Raw genomic sequence first — 19,396 nt, 5'->3', positions numbered from 1 at the left:
GCAGGCACATTTAATTGTAACCCCATTGGGTAGCTGTGTAGAAATCCAAGGTTTGTTTTGTGATTAAAGGCCTAAGTTCAGCCAGTAATGACCTGAATAGGGCCTGCTTTTAATGTAATCTCTGCCTGCTGACTGCTGTTCCAAGAATAAGAATCTAAGCCAAAAGATTTAATGAAATCCCTCTGGATTATAATGCCACCTGGGCTGAGGAATTGGCTCACTTCATAGCTGTGCTCAAACCACAAGGATTGGTGTCTCAATCAAGGAGTGTCCAAGAGAGGCAACTCTGAATTCATCAATAATTTACATTTTTTTGTTGTTACTGACAAACCTGGTACTTATGATTCTGTTGCCATAGCAGTCCATCTGGGTCTAAAGGGATTGGTCTTCTAAGTGGGGATCATATAGGCACTCACAGTGTGTGCTGGAAATGCAATGCTAAACAGATCTTTAGCTCTGTGCTAGGACTTAGTTAAAGCTCAGTTAAAATCAATAATTCAATTAAAATGAAGTCACTGAAATATTTGAAAAGAAAGTTTGGTTGTGAGCATTTGTTTTTGTATCCCTTTATAAATCATTTCTATTTTTTTTAAAGAACAAGGTTTTGTTGTATTAAACAATATGAATATAAAATAATGCAATTACTTAATTTGTTAAAAATTTCAGAAAAATTAGATCTTTGTAAATCTACTACAGTATACTCTATTACAAGCTTAATTCTGCAAATAGAATTATGATTTGGACTTCTAGGTATCAGAGGCTTACATCTTAGCTTCTGTAGAAACATCAATAATCCCTGAGTCTCAGAGTAATTTTCTGTTATTTCTGTGTTAGGTCTGGTTCTAAGACTAGAAGTGGGAATTTTAAGGCTCCATCTGCTTTATTGACAATAGATGTGTGTGTTTTTATGAGAAATCTGAGTATCCATCTGAGTAAATTCATAATAATAATATTGTTATGCAAAGATAGAAAAAGCCTTAGTGACCCTGATGGATATGGTCTATGCCATGCAAACACTATGAACTACATGGCTGAAAAGGCATCTGAGTGTGAGAGGTACAAAATTAACTTAGGTATTGTCGCAGATCTCCCTTGAATAAAGTAAAAATGATTATAAGTTAGGGAGATTCTGTGGCAAATGGGAAAATACTCTGTGCATTTATGTTCAGTGAACAAATGGAGGAAATAGCTATATGCTCCCTACTGTAGAGCAAGCTTATCCATCCATCCTTTTGATAGATGCCCATGTAAAAGAGAAGCGAAATAAACTCCCAAAAGAGGGCCCTGCAGGTCCTAAAAAATGTTTAATTACTTGACCCTCTCCCGTTGAAAAACTGGTCCCTTGCTAAGTCATACTATATTAATTACAAGAGAATGTTTTTTTCCTTCATTTTTAAATGGAAACCTTTAAAAAAAAATGGGCTTTCGAGGAGGCTTTATTATAAAGAAAAAAAATTTTTTTTGAGGAAGGGGTGCAATCAATCAACAGAAATTTGTTAAGCATTTGTTATTTGTCAGGCATTGGGAGGTACAAACATGGAAAAATTAAAGCCTCTGATCTTAAGAAGCTTCTATTCAATGAGACAATATACATGTATAGCAATTAAATGACTTAGAGAGTGCCAGATTTGGAGCAGGACATCCTTTGGTCAAATCCTGGTTTGGAAGCTAACTAGTGGCTATTGGGAAAACCACTTAAACTTTTTTATCCTTTGTTTCCCCATTTGTAAAATAGGAATAATCATAGCACCAAACTCACAAGGTTGTCTGAAGACCAAAATATGTAGATATAGATATAAAGATAGATATAGATAGATAAATGGATGGATGGACGTGTATGTATGTATGTATGTATGTATGTATATGGCACTTTGCAAACCTTAAAGGACTATATAATTCTAGTTGTGGTTGTTGTTAGTTTTTACAAATCATACAAAACAGATAGAGGATAACCTGAGTGGGGAGGTACTAGGAACTGGACGACGAGGAAAAGCTTCATGCAGGAAATGGTTCTTTAGCGAAGGTTTGAAAGAAACAAGGTCTTCCAAGAGGTGAAGTGAAGAGGGAGGGCATTCCCAGGAATGAGGAGCAGCCATCTCAAAGAGAAAGAGAAAACAGATGGAATGACATGTAAGAGAAACACTAAGAAGTCCAGGTTGGCTGGATTAAATCATGCCAGGTTTATTAATTTAATGTGGATGCCCAGAGATTGAGTGAGTAGTAGGGGCGTGGTGTTTTTTTTTTAATAAATGATGTGTCAGCATTTCAAAAGAAATGCAATGATGGGGGCAGCTAGGTGGCGCAGTAAATAGAGCACCGGCCCTGGAGTCAGGAGGACCTGAGTTCAAATCCGACCTCAGACACTTAACACAAAAACTAGCCATGTGACCTTGGGCAAGTCACTTAACCCCAACTGCCTGTAATGGGAATGTAAATTTTAAAGATCTTTCCTGCCCCTAGGCCAAAGTGCACCTGGAGCCTGGGGTGGGAGGCTTGTTTTTCAGTAGATACTTTTTGATTGGCCAATGGGTCAATAAGGTTGTTACATTCTCTGAGCCAGGAGAAGGCTATATAAGCCCTGATGTGTAGCTTTGTTTTGGGGCTCACTTTGAGAAGTGTTCTGTGATTCGAACAGATGAAACTCTGAGAAGCCATTGTCCAGGGCCCCCTGGCTTTGAAACCCAGATTAATTGTTTGGTATGGATGTAATGGTTGGACAGTTTGGAAATCTGTCTTCTTGATCTGTTTCTCTGTCTTGATAATCCTGTCTGTATACTCCGAAGTTCGGGGTGCTGACCTTTTTCCCCTGAAGTAGGTAAACGATACATATGTTTGACTGATTAAAGTAAGCTTGTTAACCCATTTTGAGTTGCTTTCCTCTATCAAAGCAGATCCAAGAACCTGTTTTGGCAGTGGCCCTGGGGACGCTGGGATGCTTGCTGCTACATTGCCCTCAAAAAAAAAAAAAAAGAAATGTAATGATGATATACATACACCCACATACACACATTATATATATGTGTGTGTGTGTGTGTGTGTGTGTGTGTGTGTGTGTGTGTGTGATGGATAATAGACCTAGGTAATTCTAAGAAGCAGTCTAGCATATAGTTGTTTTTTTTAATAATATCACAATTTCTAGTTGACTTTATTAGAAAACTGTTGACTTTCAAGAAACATTGACATGAAGTTAGGTCTTACAATCCCTATCATGGAATAGGTACATCAAATGAAGCTTTGGAAATAAAGCTGTCACTTTGTAGATATTCTACCCAACGCATATATAAGACAGTACCAAAGATTGTTGGTGTTTAAACTTTTTAGGGTCCATTTAAAAAACAGCACTACAGCTTTATAAGAATTCTAAAAGCATTGTGGTATGCCAATTAAAGATTAGTATTTGTAATTTCTTTAAAATGTTTAGCTCTATCTTTATATCGCTCTGTCTCCCTAGAAAGAACCTAAGAACAATTACTTATTTGGTGCTATATATCATGTGTGTTTACACACATGTATATGTATGTATACATATATATGTGTGTACATATTTGTATAATAAATGATAAATCCAAATATGTGTTTATTACATATAAATAATAGTATATGAGGATAATATTATTATTACATTTACAATGCCTTGATATCATTTCAGATAAAATCAGTTATTCTTGACCTCTTTAACACTTTAAAAGAACTCCCTATATTGATATTTGGGGAGGATTTCACTTTTACTGCTTTAAATGATGACTTTGATTTGGTATTCTTTTAAAGTAGGTTATGTTGGATTCCAAACCTTATGTAACAAATGCTGAACCTGGGGAAGTGAGGGAACAAGAATTTCTGGTTCCCAACCTCCCAGGATCAACATTGGCTGCCACGAAGGCCTCTTGTGTTACATCTTGGTAAGGTGACTCCATTTCTAGTGTTGGTGTCAACTTAAAAACTATTAAGGTTATCCTTATATCACAATGAATTGTCCTTCCCCTTTAAATGTCACATCAGACCTGTATGAAAATGTAGCAGGTGGTGTGCAATAGTTTATCCTGATTATTTTCACTCAAAGTCAACCTTTCAGCTGTAAAATGTGTTTGTTTAGGTTTTTTTCCCCTTTTCCTCAAGCAATTTTGTTTATTTAAGGTCAAAATGAGCATTTTCTTATCCCAGTTTGAAAGAAAATTATGACTGTTATTCTCTGTTTGGGAGTCATGGTTGAGGGAAGGAAGGAAATTGAATTATGAAGAATTTCCACAGGAGATGAAAGTAGTGACACTTTAGAGATGTCATTACTCGTTTGGTAATGGTGGCACTCAGAATTATTGCAACTAACTCTTTTTATGCCTGGAGTAAACACAAGGTTCCCTCAAGGAGGTGCTCACCTGGGGTAGAGGAAGCGTATACCATCTGTTAGCTTTCTATTCAAACTAATTATTTTTGCTACCTGGGGGCTAAGTTCAGTTATGTCTAAGCTACAGACCACAGCAGACACTATCAACCTCCATTAAATGCTGTTGCCCTGGAACAAAGTTCTGATTGCCCTACCTTGTTTACAACACTGGTGGTCTGGGTAATAAAATAAAAAAAAAATTTACAAGGGGTTAGCAAGATTCTTCTTCTCTTTTTGGTCTTTTTCCATATATTCTCACTACCAACCTATTCTATGCTAGAAAGAAAAAAGTGTTAATTATCATTTGAAACTTCTTAGCTCACTTTATGCATGTTCCTCACTACTTCTAGCTCTCTCTCTCTAGTGACATTTCCATTTGCCTCTACCTGGAAATATCTTTCCCACCTTCTTTCTTTTGGTTTCTTTTAATAGTTTACTTCCTATTACTTCTCCAAATATGCACCTCCCTCTCCTAACTTACAGAGAGTTATATGTTTGGAAAATAAACTATGAAAAAAATGAATATTATATTTTAATTAAATACAGATTGATTCTCCCAATCCCCTGAGCTTCAAAAGTCAATGTCATAGAGCTAAATTTAGAAGGTCACTTACGTAGGTACTTAGTCCCACTCTCTCATTTTAGAGTGAAGAAAATGGAGATCTAGAGAGATAAAGTGATATGTTTCACAAGGAGCAAACTGGAGCATTTGCATTTGAACTCAGGTCCTGTCCCTCCAAGTTCAGCACTCTTTGTACTCACTCCTTAGTTTTTTTAACTTTTCCCATTCCCCTTACTGTCACATCCAGTGTTTCCAAACTAACTCCGCAATGTCTTTCACATAAGTTCCGCTATCTCTGTCCTCACCACCACCACCGCCACAGTTGAGATATAGGATTGAAAATGTCCAGAAGGTAGAACCCACCACTTTTGAGTCTATTCCACTGTGCAATAATTTTTTGGAAGGTTTTTCCCCCTTTAGATCAAGTCTGATACTTTCTGTCTGGAAATTACACTAGTTGTTCCATTTCTGTTCCCTAGAATCAGGTACAATATGTCTTCTATATGACCCTCCTTCAAAATCAAAAGACAGCATTCTCATCCTTCTTACATCTTCTTTTCTAACTTTTTCTAACATTTTCACTTCTCTAACCTTCTGATAACAATTCTCTAGGGACATCCCAGTCAACCAGTGTCTATGCTAAAATGCAGCAAAGAGAAGTGAACCTTCCAGTGCAGATGTTATCTCACAGAATTGTGTATTACAAAACCAGTTCCCCCTGGGACTCCCTTCTAGAACCTCCATTTTAAGGAAAGTGCCCAGGCCAGACATTTTAACTCCTTCTTCTTTAACTCCACTCCTGACTTTCTTTCTCCTTCATTATGCATCAGCCTTCTTGTCCTGGAAGATCATTCTGCCCATGTAGCCCTTTCTTCTTATTGGTGAGTTTTTCTTGGAAGCTCTATTTTAAGAAAATTGCTTAAGATTTTTTTTTTTAAAGAAAATGTCCTTCATTCCTCTTTGCACTCCTCTCTTGACTTTCTTTCTCCAGACAGTTATGTCCCTCCCCTTCTGTTTTTCAGCTTCCTTTATCAATTGTCTTCCATGAGAATGTAAGCTCCTTGAGTGCAAGCATTTTCTTTCTTTTTGCTTGGATTTGAATTCTAACGTTTGACACCCTACTTCACCCTGTGTAAGCACGTGAATGCGTGTTGATTTGCTTTGATTTGTTTAGATTATGTCTACTAATGTAGCTGAACATTATATTAGCTTTTTATATATTATCATATATGTCATATCATAGACCATTTCAAGCTGTTGATTCATGTAGAGCTTGTAAATGTAATAAGATTAAAGTCTTTTTCATATGGCATGTTTTCCCATGCCACTCTCTATACTGTTCTTGTAGAGCTGTTTTTCTAAAATCAAAATTTGCATGTACCTATTTAATATTTTGTGCATTTCTTTAACCTACATCTAAAAGACCACCCCTTCAAAGAACAATTCTTTGATATCTATGGTTTTTAAATAATTCATCATTCCTTAGAACTAGTATATCATTTTGTGCCTATACTAAAAATTATGCTTACTTAATATTATACTTGTGTCTCTGTATCTTTATAATGTTTTATATATGAGTTTTGTTATTAATTTTATTTATTAGTTTTATCATGTTTTATATATAACAATGCTTCATTAGTACTTTTTTTTAAAAATGAATGAGCTAAAACTTCTGGAAATTCAGTGTGTAGACTTTGTGGATTACCCATGAAACAATGTGAAGATAGACTGCATTGAAGGAATGGAAAGGTTTTGCCACATTAATTATTAAGCAAATTTTAAAAAGCAGTCTCTTGTAGGTTTATTCTTTGTCTGTGGCTAAGTAGTCATTTTAGATTCTTTTATTGAAAAGTCTAAATGTAACTTTAAAAGAAAATCTCCATGCTTCAGAATACTCCAGAGAATTAAGGTACATTCAAAACATCCAACTGGGAGAATTCACCTGCTTTAGGAAATGTACAAATGATTGCATATTTAGATATTTGCCAGTCAGGTAAAAAAATACCAAATTTCAAAGGCTGTATGAGATACAGAATAGGTTAATTTATGCAACTTAGTTATTGTGTCCCATAATAGCATACTTCACTTCATGTTAACTAATACTTTTATAATATCCTTTGAATTATCCTTTGAAGATATTATAAAAGTATTAGTTAACATGAAGTGAAGTATTAATTAATTAATTAATTTTAATTAATATAAAAGTATTAGTTAACATGAATTACAGCCTTTCTTCAAAGGCTGTAATTACTCTGTAGAAACACTTAGTAATTTATCAAACATTTACTAAACTTAAAATAAGAATTTTATGTGTGTGTATACACACATATGGATATATTAATATACACATATCCTTATATGTATGTGTGTTTACATGTGTATATATGTATATGTGTATACACATATATAGATATGTTTGTGTATTTATAAATAGAGATTTCTCACTTACAATGTTCGCCTGGTAGGGGAAAGAGTAGTACACTATAGCTAAAGATATGCTTTTTAATAAAAAACAAGTTATAAAAGGAAAAAAAATCTTGAAATTATTGTAAAGTTGCATTTTCTTCAGCTAACATTTAAATGTTATTTTTCTTTTTAGACAAGTGCAACACTGAAGAAAGAGGATAAAGAATAAAAGATCACAGACTTTATAAAGTGAACAGTAAGTGCTTCAACAGAAAAATAATGGATATATTGCTGCCATAAAGTTCATCTGTCGTACACACACTTCTGTTAGACATATGCACTCCCCTTCCCTTTACCAAGATGAGAAATTGATATCATAAGCAATCACAGTCTTCTCTTAAAACTCAATTTCATTTTACTAGAGTGGATTGTGAATCATGTATCCCATAATCCTCTTAGATCAGAAGGCAAGATAATCCTTGTGATATATCTTTATGGCACTGCATACTGAAAACTTTAATAATGAATTTGAAATTGTCTTTAAAAAAACAAAATTTTATTATTTTGTATGTTAGAAATTAGTAGAAGCAAAGCTATTAAATTTGGTCATCTTGATTTTGGTGAAAATGATTTTTTTCCATTCTGTATTATAAAATTCATTCACTATAAATTAAATTTATGGGTTTTCTTATCTCTTCATAGTCATCAAATCAGAATGAAAAAGTAGTTGTTAAGTATGTGTATCAACCTCCATCTGTTGCTTGATTAGTCTTTGATTTCTGCTGCTCTTTAATTAAATTGACATGTTCACTGTTCAATAGTTATCTATGAAATTGATGGCAAGCATCTTTCATAATTTTGTACTTAGTAATCTTTTAATAGAAACAATTATCATTTTGGTTGAATTGTAAAGAATACATAGGTTCAGGCAACTACATTCTGAAGATGTATCCATAATAAATAAAATGGCAGATAGCAATGCAAATTCCATAATGATGAGTTTTATTGAATCATTTTTCATACCATTAGTAATTTAAAATTGTGTCATGAGTCTATAGATGCTATTCTTGAGTAATTGTGGCTAAGCTCTTTAAAACAGAAAGAATGTGGTACTTTAGAGAGGACCATCACAGGATACATTGGAATTTTAACATGAGGTTAAAGAGCTCAATTCAAAGCAAGGTCTGCAAGACTGCAACAAAGGAAACTTCATGACTTTTTGTGCACCTCTATCAAATGGGATCACAAAATGAAATTTTATTCTAGCAAACCTCTATTCACCAAACCAACATGAATCCATAACTTATTATAAATGAGTGTATGATTGACAGCAGCTTATTCATTGCATTGTGGATAAATCCTTATCTTGGTTGTTGCAAATGATTATTTCTTTTCAGTGTTTTCCATTTAGCTCCAGAATAAGAGTAAAGAAGTGGGGATGAAGAACTTTTCTCTGTTTACCTAACTGAAATAATTTCCTTATCTGGTTTGACACTATATTAAGAGTTCTCTCATTTAGCTGCCTATCTGAATCTACAAATAAGACTTAATCTTTATAATCTTTTGGGAGGGAGAGGGCTTCTCATATTTTTTTAAATTCACTCCCACTTATGAGATGCCAATTTAAGGAATTATATTAAAACATAATTGCTGGACTCAAGTTTTAGACTATGGAATTAGAAAATGCAAAATGTCAACTTTCCCTATTCCAACTATACTTTGAAAGGGAAAAAACAAATCTCACAATATGGATAAGTTTTGAGGGATTTTTAAGGATCTGATTGAGCAGATTTTGGCCTTCATGCAACATATGATACAGCCATAGTTTAGAAACTTAAGAACTTTTATATTCCAAATTTCTATTTATGGGCAAAAATCTGATTTTTTTAGCATGTCAAAAAGGTCTTGATTGGACTGGATTGTGAAGTCTGATTAAGTTTAGGCCCTATTTCTATTCTAATTATTTTAATCATATTATTGTTGTTATTGAATCAAAACTCAGTGTTTATTTGCTGATCCCCTATTATGTTCTTGTCATCCTGAGCAAATAACCTGCTAGCAGCTGGGTTCTTGAGGCATATAAACGCAACTTTTGTTGAGTTGATTAATCTTAGGAGTCTTTTCAAGTACATTGGTATGACCACAAGCATAAGTTACTTTTTAATGGACAGATAGGTTTGGTGTTTTTACAAAAAGTTTATGACAGGACTACATAATGTTTTTCTTAACCCCTGCAAATTTCTTTGTCTCTAGCATTGCTATGTCACCATTTTTGTAGAGGTCAGTCTTCAAAGTCTGTGTTCTCATCATTAGAGTTGGCCTGTAGCTATCCATCCCTGGTGTTATAATAGAATACCATTCAGTCCCAATCTAGATGTTATTTGACATCAAATCAATAAGTATTGATTAAGTGTTTATAATGTTCAAGCCCCTGTATTATTTACTAGCAATATAAAGACAGAAGTCAGTCCTTGCCCTCAAGGAGATTACATTTTAATCAGGGAGATAACATGTAAACAGCTATGTATGTGTGATATATATACAGAATAAATTGGAAGTCAGCAGTTTTCAAAGGAGTCATATCCAAAGTCTGTTCTAAAACCACAGGATTTTTGAGCATCTTAGTCATTTGAGCAATGAGGTGGGCAAATGGTGTGGTGCAGTGTAAAGTGTGTTGGATTTAGAATTCAAGGTCCTGGCTTTGCCACTCAGTGCCAATGGGATGATGGGCAAATCACTTGAATATTATAGTTTTAGATTTCCACATCTGTAAAATTAGGAGATTGTGCTGGGTATTTTCTGAGGGTGTCACCAATCTTGTTCTGTCATCCTAAGATATATGATGTCTTCTAGCTCTGAATCTATGACTCTATAATTTTGTGATATTATTTAGAAAAAGCCTAGAAAAGACAGTATGTATAAGTTTAAAGGCAAGAATAGCACCTTTCTTTTCAAGCATACTTTTTGATTTATGGAAGTTTCTCTATTGACTTTTAATGATCAGTTTCTGTTTAACAAGTACATGGTCGTAAACAGCATGAAAGGGTTTTGTGCTGTCATTATCTTTAAGTTCTCGTGATTATCACATGCTGTTTCTTCCAGAAGTTTTTCTTCTAAAATAATTGGAAGTAGATGTGCTATAGATTAAGTTGGAATTACTGGAGTGTAGCATGTTTTTTAAAATGTGCCTCTGCTTCCAAAGATGGCATGAAATAGAGACCAGAATATAAAAAGTGATATGAAATAAGAGGCTAGATAATATAGCAAATGATTTCTCTGTCTCTATCTATGGAATTCACATCTGGGTTGCATGAATTATGGATAAGTAGCAATTTCTATTTGGATTTTAAAAAAAATGGATAGCTTTTCTTTCTTTGGGAAAGCAAAATGGAATCAATTGTAATTTTGACTTGAAGTCAAAATTTTAAGTAAATTTTATTAATTGATCAAAATGTGCTAGAATTTAACTAATTGTCTTTTTTTCTAATTGATGAAAAAGAATAAAAGGTTCTTTCATAACTGTTTATAGCAGGAATTTCTTTCTCCTTTTTTCCATGCACTTATGTCTTTCCTTCACAAATATAGCATGTTAAAATCTTTAAAAATGCATAAAATATCAATGTAATATTGCTAACTGCATTATGCTGTAGCATTTTAATTTGCAATATGATTTCAATAAATCATCCCATTTGATCTTCATAACAATCCTATGAGGATTTGTAGTGGTACAGACTTCATTGCTCTCACTTTTCAGATGTGGAAACTGAAACAGAGAGAGGATAAATAATTTAGCCAGAAACGCGCTATCTTGTAAGATAGTATTTGAATCTAAGTTTTTCTGAATCTCAGGGAAGCACTCTGTCCACTATGCTAAATTGTTTCCAAAAGAGTCATTTTAGCATATGCTTAATGAAAGCCATATCCTTAAAGAAAACATTTGAAAAGCATAGAGTAGGATGTGTTTCTGAAAACATGGGCTTATTGGCCTTTATTTTAACTTGATAAAAGCATCTTAATGCCAAGGTGGCTCTTTTTCCTAGGAAAATCTTTATGCTCTTTTAAATGAGTTTTTGTGAGGACCAAATGAGATAACATGTAAAGAGAGCTGTTCCCAAACTTTAAAACACTACCTTGTTATTACCCAAATGTCCCTTGAACAGGTTTTCATAACTTTTCATTATGCAGTACTCCATTTTTTGAAAGTAACAAGTCACTATAGCCAAAAATAATTTGTTAAGGAACATTTTTTTAATAATATAGCTCAACTATCACATAAAAAGTATGCACGTGGCTGACTGTCTATCTCACAGAATCTAGAAGTGGAAAGAGTCTTAGAGAACATTCAAGCCAAGTCTACCATTTTGCAGATGAAACTTCAGACCAGAAAAGTTAAGTGAACTAGCTGAAGTCCCACAGCTACTTAGTGATAGAGTGAAGACTTAGGATCCCCACATTTTCTGGGATTTTTCAACTATATGCTGTATCACTAATTGAAAGTATTGACTTGTTTAAGCAGATATATAGTCTTAGATCTATCTACCCAAGAACCTAATCCTCTATAGTTCACAATTTCCTTCACCCCTCCACCTTAGAGGAATTGTTTTTGTAACTCATGCTTTTAGCTTACACTTCAGTATATCAACAAGATCTTCATGGCTAGATCTGTAACTCAGTTAATTAGGGAATAATGCTAATGAAGTCAATTCATTACTTTGGTATCTGTCTTGGCCATCATCTTTACATAGGCTCACATACATGTCCATGCACAATTTATATTCCTTGGCCATACCTAAATATAGTCAACAATCTGTCTCCAAAAGGCTTCAATAGCTGCATTGTACTTTTTCAACTTTTATAAGCTAGCACATCCCTTGAAGCAAAAAAAACTGATTTGTACATTATGTTATAAAATGAAGTTGTTTTCCATTTACTTTATATCTTGTTTATGAAATTAAATCAATAAAATTATACTTCCATGTTAAAAAAAACAATCTTGTACAACCATTTTCTGGTGCTTATATAATCTCCTCTCCCCTCCAATTGACCTTTTCCTATACTTTAATGTTTTCCACATCTTTTATCTCTCATTTTAAGGCCTTGATTAATTAACTCTTCTCTAAATATTAACTTCATAGCCACTATTGAGTTTCTTTCCTTTGGTAAGATCATTTTAGAGACATGGAGATACATTTTATAAAAATGTTATCCAAAACACAAGGCTGAGGATAACTATCTTATAGCATACCTTTATTCTATTTTTAGGAGAATATTATTTGACTAAGGGAATATCCAATTCAGTTCAACAAGCATTTATTTATCATTTAGTGTGAGGCAGTCTCTGTGTCACAATCTAGCAATACAAAGACCAAAAAGAAGAAAATCAACTCCTGCCCTCAAAGGGCTTATAGTTTACCAGGGAGAATGGCAGACTAGAATCTGCTTCAAATGGCTCATAGAGCCAGTGATTAAATTTTCATTTTTACCTCAGAAATTGACAAAGGCTATAAATCAAGATTTTATTTATTGGTTTGTTGATTTGGAGACTTAAGAAAGTAAGGAAGAAAATGTTAATAATGCAGATTAAAATTAAATATGTATTGTATGTACCTTTTTTCTGGAGAGCCAGCTAACAAACATTTACCAGCACATCCTTGTAAAGAATAATATGTGCACATATACATGTGATAAATAAAAATGTACAGTATGATGTCAGTGGGTTTGGAGAGGGAGAGTTCTGTATTTCCTTCATGGTAACTTGTGTTATAGTGGAGAATGAAATGTAATTCTTGATAAATGTCTGAAAACTTGTTTTGCTTAGAATTTAACCATATAAATGTAAACAAGTTACTAAATAGCAGTATTTATATCTGTAGTAGCTAATTATGAAAAGCCATATTTCATTTCATTAGCTTGATTATAGAAATTCTTTTTGTGATAAACTTTAGTGTATATTCCTCAATAATTCCTTGACTACTTTATTTTGCAATTTCAAATAAACACACTAACAGTAACTTTTACATTGCCCATTTGTACATCAAAATCAACATCAGAAAGAAAACAACTTTAAGAAAAAGACTTTGGGCAGTTTTTCAGTTCTGACTACATTGGTTGGAGAACTACTGCTCCCTCTCAACCACCATGCTATATACACAACAAAAAAGCAAACAAACAAATAAAAACCAAACCCAAATGGGAATTTATAGGAAAGATCAGTGATCTTTACTGTATTACTAGAAATAATTCTTACCAATTTGCTTATTCATCTGAAATAACAAAGGTGCACTAAACTATTTGACCATCACAATTCCAAGGACGTTCTTATTGTTTGTTAGGATTATAATCGGTGAACTAGACTAGATTTAATCTTTTTTTTTAAAGCAATTGGGGGTTAAGTAACTTGCTCAAGGTTACACGGCCAGTTATTTCTGGGTATAGTGCTAAGGATCTGAGCCCAGATTAGATCCCCAGGTCATCCTGACACTGGGGCTGGTGCTCTTACTCACTGAGCCACCTGGCCACCCCTATAAGCAATTGGGGTTAAGTAACTTGCTCAAGGTTACACTGCCAGGTGTTTCTGGGTGGGTGCTAAGTGTCTGAGTCTAGTAGATTTAATCTTAAATGTACCTGCTTCATGTGTCAGTTTGGATCACTTAATGTTCACAACAATTTCTTCTAAATTCTTTTCATGGGAATTGTAGGTTGAACGTTCTAGATCTGTAGAAACCTTTGGTAATATATTTCTATTAAAAAGAAAGGCCAGTATAAATAATATACTGGGAATTCTAGTGTAAACTTTGAAAACAATAGTTTACATTTGTATGGTGTTTTATAGTTCCCCAGGTGCTTCCTCATAGTCCTTCTTTTGAAGTAGGAATAATAATAATAACCATGCTATTTATAAAATGTTTTAAAGTTTTCAAAGTATTTAATACATTTATGTCATTTGATCCACACACTAAGTCTATAGAGTGAATCCTATAGAGTTATTATTCCCATTTTGCAAAGGGAAAAATTGAAAATCAAAGTTTAATGAACTCCCCATGGTTATATATCTAATAATATGGAAGATGGGACTCAAACCCAAGACCTTCTTGACTCTAAGTTCAGTTCTCTTTCCACTATAATCAGAGTACTTCTACAGCATACAAGTTAAGCTGTAATTAGTTTAAAATGTGTTCAGGATAAATTCATGTAGAGGTTGGTGAAGGCATAATCTAATAGGAAGTAGACACAGTGGAACTGAAAGTAGCTCTGTCATGGATACTCTAAAAGGAATGGTACATTTCCCCAGAGAGTTTTGGCCCTTGTCCCCTAGGGATTATGGGTAGGTAGTGAGGGGTGAGGGCTGCCATAGTGGCAGGGAAGATTGGTCAGATGCAGAGATGTTGTTTTCTATGGAGAAGAACTACAGGAATCTGACCCCAGCTCAGGAAAGAGCATGCCCCACCATGTTGTAATTTTGGTTGTTATCTTTGCCACATGTTAGTTATAGCTTTGAATATTAATAATTTGTCTACTTGACTGATGACTCAACTAAATTACTTGACTGTAGTTGTATGGCTGGTAAGGATCCATGGCTATTCCTCTAAAGTAGAAGCCCCATCCTTTTTTTCCTCACTATGCCAAACTACTTTTGATGATCCTATGGAAAGGAAACTTTGTGTACTATAAAGGCTATTTGCTAACTGTGTGACCTGATACATACCAGTTAACCTCTCTGGGTCTCAGTTTCCTCTTATGTAAGATAAAGAAATTGGACTAGATAATCTCTGTTCCTTCTAGCTCCAAAATTCCTTGGAGGGATTCCAGTAAGCACAGATTTGGAATCAAGAAGAGACTATTTCAATGATATAAGATGACATAAAGCTATCATTTTCACAGACCCTCAGAGGCTTCCTAATGCAACAGCCAACCAAGGTCCAATGAGCATAACTTGCTCAAGGCCACATAGTTCACACTGTTTGTCCTTTACAATTTTTTTTTGCTTTGCATGTTTCATTTTTAAAGTAGTTTAATATACATTCTCTCATTTTATCTTTACAACAGTCCTGTGAAGTAGGTGGGAAAGGTATTTTTATACCCACATTATAGATTTAAAGAAGAAATAACAAGGTTTAAGTGATTTGATCAAGGTCACATAGAACATTAATGAGAGAAATAGAGAGGGGAGCAGGGAGACAGACAGAAACAGAGGAAGAGACAGAGAATATGATTATTTATTGTTAGCTATGTGCCAAGCACTGTGCTTAACACTTAGGATGCAGATACAAACCTAAAATAAAAAGAGTTGAGACTGGAATCCGTCTCCCAATTACAAGTCCCATTCTGTTTCCATCCTACTACAAATTGCCCAGATTATGCAAATGACCATATGACTGTTTTAATCTGGCTAACATCACTCAAGAAAATAGTCTTTGAAATTGAGAAAAGGCTTGCCTAATTACTTTCCATGATAATTTACTCATGTTTTCATAGAACTAATTAATGAATTTTAGTGCCCCTTTGAGGTAGACAGATTACCAAAATCGTTGGTATTAAAATTATCACCACGTCAAAGCATATAAAGTTAAATACTGAGATGATGGATGTTGCTATGATAAAGAGATAAATCCTACTTCAAACCAGGGAACACATTCATTTGTAAGTACTGAGTAATAAACCTAATCCTTGATTTTTAAAAATATTTTTACATTGTTTCCCTCAATGTAATTCAGGTCTTACCCATTTTTAAATGGTCATTTAGACTTTTCATTTTCTGTTTGTTTGTTTGTTTTTTGCTCTGTGGGGGGAAGTAATAGTGGGAAGAACAAATTAATTTGAAACCTACTTATTACTTTTAAAAAACCTGAGTTTATCTAGCTTTTGTGTCTCTATATTTGACCATGAGCCATTCTAAGCCTTCATTTTTTCGTAATACCACTTGTGCGGACTTGAAGATTATATAGAAATGGCAGTTAAGATCATTACTCACAAAATGCCTTTCCTAACGCTTGAGGTAGGGAGGAGGAATAGGGATGATTGAGATATCTTGGTCTTAATCTGCAAAGCCTTAATTTACACCTTTTGTCCTATCAGGCACAAGCAAATGTCTAATAAAGAACACAAAGGTTAGAGAGTAGACCTGTGATTTCTTTGATACAAGGAAATCTCACATGAGGAAATTCAGTCAACCAGTGTAGGCTAGTACCTTCTCTATAGCTTCTCATTTCAGAGATGTGGTCAAAGAACTGAGGTTAAAAAACTTGCCCAGGGTCATTATGTGTTAGCGGTGTGGCTTGTAGTCAGGTATTCCTGGCTTCAAAGCACTCTAAGACTTTCTATCTGCTTTGACTTGTTAGTGTCAAACTAAATAGTAAATGTTGAGGTATGAAACGTGGGGAATCCAGAAAGGTTTCAAGAAAAGATATGACTTGAGGGAGACTTGCTGAAGAGGTAGTAGAGGCAGAAAGAAAGATATTTTGGGTAATAAGAGAAAATCTGAACAAATAAATGGTACGGTAATGGTACTTTAAGGAGACTAGCATAACCAGCACAAACGTATTTTTAATAGTAACAGAAAATAAGGTTGTATAACACTTCTGTTGACCATCTCAGTGGTTCCCAAATCTTTTGGAAAATATCTTTTTAATTACAAAAATTTTGAGGATCCCCACATGGCAACAGTTGAATTAGTAGTATCTGTTGATTGAAAAAATGCCTCCTGCCAAGAACTTCTATGATTTCATTAATACTTTTAACCTAATTTATATTTTATTAATCAACACAGTTATGTATATTGTGAATAAAAGGCATCTTCGATGGCATATAGTCCCCTGACTTTGGCATCAGGAACACATGAGTTTGGATTCTGACACATACTATCCTTTGAACCTGACTGGGTAAAATTCTTACCCTCCAATCATCTAGGCTATGCTGCAGAGCTTAGAGAAGTGGACCTGTATTTGTCTGAGGGAAATTACTCATCTAGGAGTTCTCTATAGAAATGAAATCGCAGGCCTAGTTCTATCCTTATCCTGATTATAACAGCCTCTAAATACACTTTAAAAATTAGTAAGACATACATGTGTGAGACATTATTTGTTCAGTCAACAGAAGGTATGATTATTTATTTATTACCCTTAGTCATGCTGCATATTTTGTTGGAGCTAAATAAAGATCAAAATAACTAGAACTAGTGCATATGGGTTTTGGACCCTTCCAAGAAGCTTTCAGCCACAAGTTGACAATGACTGAATAAAATTATTGAGGGCCTCAAAAATCAGGCAAAAGTGTAAGGAGTCATTGTGGCAAGCACATTCAATTCAAGAAGTGTTTTAAAAGCATTTACTGTGTACAAGAAACACAACATCCTTAGATGCTAGTACGCAAACATGGAAATATGCACAATTCTCGTTTTCCATAGTTTACAGCCTAATGGAAGCAAAAGGATAAATTCATGTATCTACAAAGTTGACTGTGATGTGAGCACATGAAGGGTCCTGACAAAATGCTGTAAGCATAAGATGCAAAAAATCACTTTCAGCTAGGAAGAATCATGGATATGACAAGTTAACTGGACCTTGAAAAACGAAGAATGCTTTCATAATCAGTCAACAAGCATTTATTAAGCACCTGGTACTGTGCTAGCTGCTAAAGATTTATCTATAAAGAATGAAATAATCCCTAGTTATAAGTAACTTAAATTCTAATTGTGGGGAGGAGTGTATGTACATAATAAAAATGAGGGAATTTTATGTAATGGCGTTAGATCCAAGGCAGTTTGAAAGGAAAGGCACTAAGCAGTTAGGAGTTCTATTAAGGATTGGTGTAGGAAATGGTGTTCGATCTGCTTCTTGAAGGAAAAAAGGATTCTGCAAGGTAGAGATGAGGAAAGAATGCATTTCTAGCACGTGGAATGACCAGTGAAAGGATATTAAAATAAGCTATGTCATGTTAGGTACAAAGAACAGAGAAAAGGCCAAAGGATCATCTTTAGGATGAAAGAGGGAAAGTAATGTCCAGTGAGGCTGGAAAGATAAATTGGGGCCAGGTTGTAAAGAACTTGTAAAGAACTTTAGAAGATCTAGAGTTTATCTTTTCTTTCCTTAAGTCAATAGGAAGTGACTGGAACTTATCAAATAAGGGAATGATATGGTCAACCCATTGCTTAAAGAAAATCACTTTGGCAACACTGGGGAAGATGGAAGAAACTTGGTGTAGGGAGATCAGTTAGGGTGCCATTACAAGTGATGAGGACCTGGATTGCATTAGTCACTTCGTGAGTATCAAGAGAGGTAGACTGCACTCTTGTAGGGGTAAAAACAGGAAAAGGTATAAATGTGTAGGAGGAAGTGTGTTCCAGCTATGGATGATGGACACTATGAGTAACCGGGGGGCAAGACAGTATCTGAGTAACACTACTGATTAATTTGGCCAGAACTGTGGAATGCATGAAGGGGAGTAGAGTGGAATAAGGTGGGAAAGATAACTTGGAGCTAAATTATAGGTGACAAAGTTAATAGTTTATCCACTATATAGTGGGAATCACTGATTGGTTTTGAGAAGAGCAATCTGATGTTTAGTTGCCTAAATTGGGAAGATTAATTTGCTATCTAGATTAGATAAAGGAGAGATTTGTGTCAGATAAAAGCTTATTACAGATCCTGCCCCCCCCCAAAAAAATGCAAACCTGAAATTCAATGATGGCAATAAGAGTAAAAAGGAGATCCAAAGTAGGCAAATGATAGAAAGCAAAGATTGAAGGAGAAGGGAATAACAGAAATATCTGAGATTTTTAGCCTGGATAACTAAGAAAATGGTGGGACTTTAAACAGAAATAGTGGAAGTTGGGGCAGGTGTAGAGAAAGGATGAATTTATTTTTAGCAAGGAATCATAGATCATATCTCTGCAGATGAGGAAACTGAGTCACAGGCCAGCTAAATGACCTATCCAACATCTCAGTTTGTATGTGTCATTTATGACATATGAATTCAAGTTTTTTGGCTTCAGGGAACATATTGAGTTTGTGACAATGAGACATACAAATAGAAATATTTAGCAAGTAAAT

General features: G+C 34.4%; 1 protein-coding gene across 4 annotated transcripts in view; it reads left to right on the top strand.

The window, feature by feature from the left end:
• The window catches only part of SYT1 (synaptotagmin 1), a 766,356-nt gene that overhangs the window by 256,533 nt on the left and 490,427 nt on the right, over positions 1-19,396 (top strand). For all 4 annotated transcript variants that reach the window (XM_069094803.1, XM_069094804.1, XM_069094805.1 and 1 more), the window contains one exon: positions 7,543-7,605. The gene's annotated coding sequence lies outside the window, so the exon portion shown is untranslated. The remainder of the gene's footprint in view (positions 1-7,542; positions 7,606-19,396) is intronic.

This window comes from Petaurus breviceps, unplaced genomic scaffold (genome assembly GCF_028583685.1).
Source record: "Petaurus breviceps papuanus isolate PSGF00001 unplaced genomic scaffold, PetGlider_PUasm1.0 221, whole genome shotgun sequence".
Taxonomy (NCBI): domain Eukaryota; kingdom Metazoa; phylum Chordata; class Mammalia; order Diprotodontia; family Petauridae; genus Petaurus; species Petaurus breviceps.
This window is presented reverse-complemented; position numbering and strand designations above follow the sequence as displayed.